Source organism: Nerophis ophidion, linkage group LG25 (genome assembly GCF_033978795.1).
Source record: "Nerophis ophidion isolate RoL-2023_Sa linkage group LG25, RoL_Noph_v1.0, whole genome shotgun sequence".
Classification (NCBI taxonomy): Eukaryota; Metazoa; Chordata; class Actinopteri; order Syngnathiformes; family Syngnathidae; genus Nerophis; species Nerophis ophidion.
In genome coordinates, this window is record NC_084635.1 from 1,519,057 (window position 1) to 1,526,556 (window position 7,500).

The following is a 7,500-nucleotide window of genomic DNA, read 5'->3' on the forward strand; positions in this document are numbered from 1 at the left end:
TCATACACATTGATGTGTCAACAACATAGTCATACACATTGATGTGTCAACAACATAGTCATACACATTAATGTGTCAACAACATAGTCATACACATTGATGTGTCAACAACATAGTCATACACATTGATGTGTCAACAACATAGTCATACACATTGATGTGTCAACAACATAGTCATACACATTGATGTGTCAACAACATAGTCATACACATTGATGTGTCAACAACATAGTCATACACATTGATGTGTCAACAACATAGTCATACACATTGATGTGTCAACAACATAGTCATACACATTGATGTGTCAACAACATAGTCATACACATTGATGTGTCAACAACATAGTCATACACATTGATGTGTCAACAACATAGTCATACACATTGATGTGTCAACAACATAGTCATACACATTGATGTGTCAACAACATAGTCATACACATTGATGTGTCAACAACATAGTCATACACATTGATGTGTCAACAACATAGTCATACACATTGATGTGTCAACAACATAGTCATACACATTGATGTGTCAACAACATAGTCATACACATTGATGTGTCAACAACATAGTCATACACATTGATGTGTCAACAACATAGTCATACACATTGATGTGTCAACAACATAGTCATACACATTGATGTGTCAACAACATAGTCATACACATTGATGTGTCAACAACATAGTCATACACATTGATGTGTCAACAACATAGTCATACACATTGATGTGTCAACAACATAGTCATACACATTGATGTGTCAACAACATAGTCATACACATTGATGTGTCAACAACATAGTCATACACATTGATGTGTCAACAACATAGTCATACACATTGATGTGTCAACAACATAGTCATACACCCTAATAGCTCATCTGCCGCGTCGTCGCTGTCTTCGGCTCGCTTTCTGTCGCTCTCGGCCCTCAGGTACTGTTGCGGGTTCTCCTCCTCTTCCTTCCTCGATCTCTCCTCCTTCTCCACTTGTATACAGTGTGAGGATATAAGTCAATTGTGTGCAGGTGCGTGATCCACACACCTGAATTAGATTGTGGTGGCGTCGCTCCCGGCACGCCCCGCCTCTCCGCTCAGCCGCATTCTCCGCCTCCTTGCCGCCATCTTGGGCAGGGCTCCAGCATACCCTGCCCCGCCATCGGCCCGTCGGCTCCGCCTTTCAACATATGCAAAGCAACTTTTCTTACCTTTTGGTACCTGCTAATCTGTATAAGTCCTGAAAATTGGGGTGAGTCCGCCTTTGTAGTCCGTTGCAACACCGTAGTTGATAAGCTTCTTCTTTGTCTCTATCTTCTTGTTATGTGACTTTCATCCTCCGCTGTTGCCATTTCTAATATAAAGTAGTGTAAAGTTCTTACTTATATCTGTCAGTAAACTCACTAAGGAAGCTCTAAAACATACCAATATAGTGAGTTTTCAATTATTCACCCAAGGAACTTTAGTTATTAGAGCAGGGGTGTCAAACTCAAATACAGAGTGGGCCAAAATTCTAAACTGAACAAAGCCGCGGGCCAAAGTTGAACAACTTAACCTTTTAAAAGGGACCCAAACAAGTTTTGCATTGAATATTGAACAAGCAAGGCTTATATAACTTTATAGTGACATGCAAAATCGAGGTTTGTTGGTAGCGGGGGTGTATATTGTAGTGAATAGAATAGTTAGTGCTGCAAGGGATCCTGGGTATTTGTTCTGTTGTGTTGATGTTGTGTTACAGTGCGGATGTTCTCCCGAAATGAGTTTGTCATTCTTGTTTGGTGTGGGTTCACAGTGTGGTGCATATTTGTAACAGTGTTAAAGTTGTTTATAAGGCCACCCTCAGTGTGACCTGTATGGCTGTTGACCAAGTATGCCTTGCATTCACTTGTGTGTGTGTAGAATTCACATACATTACGTGACTGGGCCGGCACGCTGATTGTATGGAGGAAAAGCGGACGTGACAACAGGTTGTAGAGGACGCTAAAAGCAGTACCTTTAAGGCACGCCGCCGATATTGTTGTCTGAGTGGAAATCGGGAGAAATTCGGGAGAATGGTTGCCCCAATAGATTTTCGGGGGGGGGGGCACTGAAATCCGGGAGTCTCCTGGTAAAATCGTGAGGGTTGGCAAGTATTAGAATTAGCGGTAAAGGCAGCGCCGATGTATAATACCGGCGGGCCAGCTTTAATGTTAATTTCATATTGTCTCAAGGGCCAAAATAAATTAAATGGCGGGCCAGAGTTTGACACCTATGTATTAGAGGGTTCCGGTCGAATGGTTTTGCACGGGACACATTTCCGGCCGTGTTATTGACCAAAGAACCACCATTACATGTTATGTAGACCACAAGGAAGTGTTTTCCATTCAGAAAATGTAGTCCTCCCTATAGTCCGGTGCGCCTTCTGGTTCGGAAAAAACGTTTTTTTTTTATTTAAGACCGTCCTTGCTCAAAAAAATAATACAAACTTATAATCGACGGACAGATCTGAAGTTGATTTAGAGATGTAAGCGTGGAAGGTGAACATATATTTTTATTTTTTTATTCTTAATATATCCATGAAAGTCCCATTTAGATCAAGAATTGATCCCAACACATTTTGACATAAGAATAATTTTTTACACTTTTTTATGAGTGGGGGCCTTTTGGATTCGCAAGACCTTTTTTTTTGTCTTTTGTTAGAAAAAAACATTATGAATCTCAAGTAATGTTGTTGTGAATTATGAATTTACGCTTCCCAATTACTTCACATTAAATATTACATTTTGAAAAATGTTTTGGGGAAAATATTGCATATTTTGTGGTTTTCAAATGAAATAAAACAGGGTTTTCTTTGGAGGGAAAAGGGCATAAATCATGAAAAAAGAATATATATATATTTAATGGCAACGAATAGATCTGGGATTGAAAATTTTAAAAAAAAGTCAAATAAATATGACTTTTTTTATTGTACTTTACTGACTGAGACTATTTTTAGTTCCCTGCGACCATTAGTCTAATTTATCATTTAGGAAAAAAAAAAAAAATAAGACAACCATAATGGCAACATTAAATATAATTAAATGTCAAAAGTAATAAAATAATATATATGACATGTTTTTAACAGTTATTGTTAAAAAACAAAAACATCAACAGCAAGGTCGTTATGAATTATTAAATAAATAAATGATAAATGGGTTGTACTTGTATAGCGCTTTTCTACCTTCAAGGTACTCAAAGCGCTTTGACACTACTTCCACATTTACCCATTCACACACTGATGGAGGGAGCTGCCATGCAAGGCGCCAACCAGCACCCATCAGGAGCAAGGGTGAAGTGTCTTGCTCAGGACACAACGGACGTGACGAGGTTGGTACTTGGTGGGAATTGAACCAGGGACCCTCGGATTGCACACGGCCACTCTCCCACGCTCGTTTTGTCTGTCGCCGTTGACACTTTAGACAAACTATCCGCAACACGCACGCACCCTGAGACACGTATACTGTTACTGTAAATGCCAATTTTTTTTTAGCCCAATGCAGCCCCCAAGTCAAAAAGTTTGGTTTCCAGACGCACACCTGTTTTCTTAATCACCACCCTTATTTAAGCCTGCCTTTTCTGTTCATTCACTCTCGCATTCTAGTTTGTACTACACCCAGTTCGTGTTTCGCAACAGTAACGATTTCATATTTCTACATGCTAGCTTTCGTGTCATGCATTTGTTTCCTTAGACTCAGTGAATTATTGACCTATTTAAGGCTCTAAATATTTTATATCAAATGTTAAATACATTTTATTTTTAATATTTTGGGGGGAAATTGCATAATTTGTGTTTTTTCCCAATAAAAAACAGGGTTTTTGTAACGATTGCTGGGCAATGTAATGCGGGTTCGTTCTTCCAAGGATGCAGTCGGGCTAGAACACAGCGTGAAGGTAAGAAATGATAGATTTATTTAACAAAAGATAACAGATTTAGTCAAAACACACTGAACTAGCATGGGAGCTAGAAAAGAACCAAAAGCGCTAGCATGGGAGCTAGAGAAAAAACAGAAAGACCTGCACGAGGCACAAAAGGCAAAACAAAAACTACTTGCATGGGAGCTAGAGGGAAACAAATGCATAACACGAAAGCTAGCATGTAGAAATATGAAATCGTTACTGTTGCGAAACACGAACTGGGTGTAGTACAAACTAGAATGCGAGAGTGAATGAACAGAAAAGGCAGGCTTAAATAAGGGTGGTGATTAAGAAAACAGGTGTGCGTCTGGAAACCAGGGCAGGTGAAACTAATATGAATCCATGGTAACCAGATAAATCAGGAACTAAGGAAGTCAAACAACAGAATGTGATACAAAAATGGAACAAAACTAGAAACTGTTATGATCCGGGAAGCGGATCATAACAGTTTCTTTGTTGAATAAAATAAAAAATAAAACAAAAGGGCCATTAGACATTAAAATAATATATGGCAATGGATGGATTTGAAGATATTTAACGGTTTGAAGTAAAATAAATACATATGAATTATTTTTAACACTTTAATGACTGAGGCCCTGGAAACTTAAGTCTGATTTTTTCTTTTTTTTTCAACTGTCATTGTTAAGGAAAAAAAAAGTGAAACAAATGCAATTTTGTCATAAATTAATTTCATAAATAAGGCTCCAATTATATCACATCAAATATTCTATTTGTAAAAAAAATGTTTTGGGGAAATTATTTTATATTTTGTGTTTTTCCCATTAAAAGAAAAAACAAGGCTTTCTTTGGGGGAAAATTGCATACATTTAAAAAAAAAAAAAACTTCATCACAACAAATACATTTGACGACATTTAAGTGTTGGAGGTAAAAAATATATATCTAAAAGTAAAAAAAAAAATTAAATGCATTTAAATTAAATTGACTTGGTTGGCCGTGCTCTCTTTTTCAATGTCAACTATAAATATTGACAATTGACTAAAATACATACAGGTACTTAAATGACTAATATGTGTGAGGCTAATAAATAATATTTAATAGAGCAAAAGTAAAAAGATGAGTTCTGTTTAACACTTTAATGACTGAGACCCTTCTTGGGTCCCCGGGACTTTTAACTCTCACCAAGTTTGAGGGGCGCTCCAAAGGTTACAATATTGTAATGAACATGAAAAATATAAAAGTGGCCACAGCACGCTTGCATTTTTCAGTGGAAGACGTTTGGACACTCCAGGACTTTACTGTACATCAGGGGTGTCCAAAGTGCGGCCCGGGGGCCATTTGCGGCCCGCCACACATTCTGCAAAAATTGCAAAATTGATAGAATTGCAAAAATAAAAAAAACGTTTAAAAAAAAAAAAAGTGGAATGAGGTGAAATCTAATGAGAAAAAGTGTCAATGTTGAAACAAAACTGCCATGCAGGCAGTATTTTTTTCCTTTTGTCTTTATTTTCTTTTTTTTCCATTGCTCAAAAAAAAGGACAAAAAAAATCAATGTTATAATGAATTATTACTTAAAAATGATCACTTTAAAATGTTTTATGTGGAAAAAATATTGCATATGTTGTGTGGTGTCCATATAAAAACATCAAAGTTTTGACAAAAGAGCATAAAACAAAATAATAGTTCAAACGTAAAATGGACAGATATATCGGAAGTTGATCTTGAAATTTAAGTGTTAAAAGTTAAAAAAAAAACTAATAAAAATTGATCACTTAATGAGTGGGGAACCTTTCGGATCTCAAATATATTTAGTAGGATTTTATTCAACTTTTCACTGTGATTACTCAAAAATATCAAATAATTAAAATCAATGGTGTCCTGCATTATTGATCTTTGAGGGCTTTAGTTGCTAAATAAAGGAACTCTCCTGAAGGAATCAATAAAGTACTATCCATCTATCTAAATACTGCATATTTCAGTTTTACTATAAAAAAACTAAGTTGTCGTTGACAGAAAAAGCATAAAACCTTATTTGTTTGACTTTATATCAACCTCAAGTTGATATACAGATTTACTGTAAGCATTGAATAATAAATATTTTGACTTATTTTTAACATTTTAGTGACTGGGACCCTCTATGCTCCCCAGGAGCCCTAAGGATTAGAAAAAAAAAATCCATATATTTTGTTATGGTTTGAATATGAAAAATATAAAAATGGTCCCCGCATGCTTAAAATTTTCTGTACGGCCCTCTGTGGAAAAAGTTTGGACACCCCTGCTGTACATCCTTTTAAAATGCATTTATTCCTCTCCGCTGTTTGATGAAACAGTACTGCCCCCCCCCATCCCCTCCATCGCCTCCTTATCAGCGTGTGCATGAAGGAGTTATCTGCTGCTGCTGCTGCCTCTGATAGTTTGTCCTCCACAGCAGCTGACCTGGACTCTCACAATTCAAAGTAAGAAGCTTAAAGCTGTCAGACCTTCCACAAAGTCAGCCAGAAGAAGTCGCCTTTTTTTCCTGCTACTTCCGTGCTCTTTAACCCGCAAAATAACAAGCCCGTGTTTTGCAAAATGTTGCACAAAAATGGCAGACAGGCCAGTGGACTGAGTGACCCCACCCTGACTGTAGCGCCCCCTGGTGGGGAAGTGGGATGCTCTTCAGTGAGCCATGGACACAACCACGGGAGGAAGTTGCTGGAAAGTTGGGGAGAAACAAATCATGTTGGAGTCTTTGCTGCTTATTTGCGGCGAATCATTTGAACAGCCCTTCAGACGCGGGAGTTGTCATCTTTAATGACCATGAGCACAGCTTTGACACCTGCGGTTCATCCTGGCTCATAAACAAAAGATGATGGGAGTGTGTGAGTGTTGTGAAGCTGTCTGTGAGGCGTGGGCAACACACCTCAGACGCCACAGAAATGATCCGTGACACACTTTAGACAATGCGTTGCTATTTTTAGCCCCCTTGTTGCTAGTTGTAGCCCCTTTGTTACTATTTTAGCCCCTTTTTGCTATTTTTAGCCACTTTTTGCTATATTTTAGCCACTTTTTTGCTACTTTTAGCCCTTTTGTTATTATTTTTGCTCCTTTTTTGCTATTTTTAGCCACTTTGCAGCTATTTTAGCCGCGTTGTTGCTATTTTAGCCACTTTATTGCTATTTTAGCCACTTTTTTGCTGTTTCTAGGCACTTTGTTGCTATTTTTAGCTTCTTGGTTTGTATTTCTTAGCGCCTTTTTTGCTATTTTTAGCCACTTTGTAGCTATTTTAGCTTCTTTGTTGCTATTTTTAGCCACTTTGTTGCTATTTTCAGACACTTTGTTGATAATTGTAGCCCGTTTTTTCTATTTTTGTAGTTTTAATGTAACATACTTTTTACTTTTACATGATTATTTTTACAAAGAAGTAACACTACTTTTATTGTGCTACATTTACTTAAGTTTTTTTTATTTTACTCTTCAGAGCAGTTTTAATGGACCATACTTTTTACTTTTACTTGAGTATTTTTTCGAAGAAGAAACGCTACTTTTACTCTGTTACATTTACTTAAGTAACTTTTTTATTTTGTTTTACTCCTCAGAGCAGTTTTAATGTAACATACTTTTT

The 7,500-nt window shown here is 37.0% G+C and overlaps 1 protein-coding gene across 1 annotated transcript in view; it reads left to right on the forward strand.

Annotated features, from left to right (window-relative positions):
- cdh15 (cadherin 15, type 1, M-cadherin (myotubule)) overlaps positions 1–7,500 on the forward strand; it is a 116,711-nt gene that overhangs the window by 23,119 nt on the left and 86,092 nt on the right. The gene's annotated exons all lie outside the window — the stretch shown is intronic.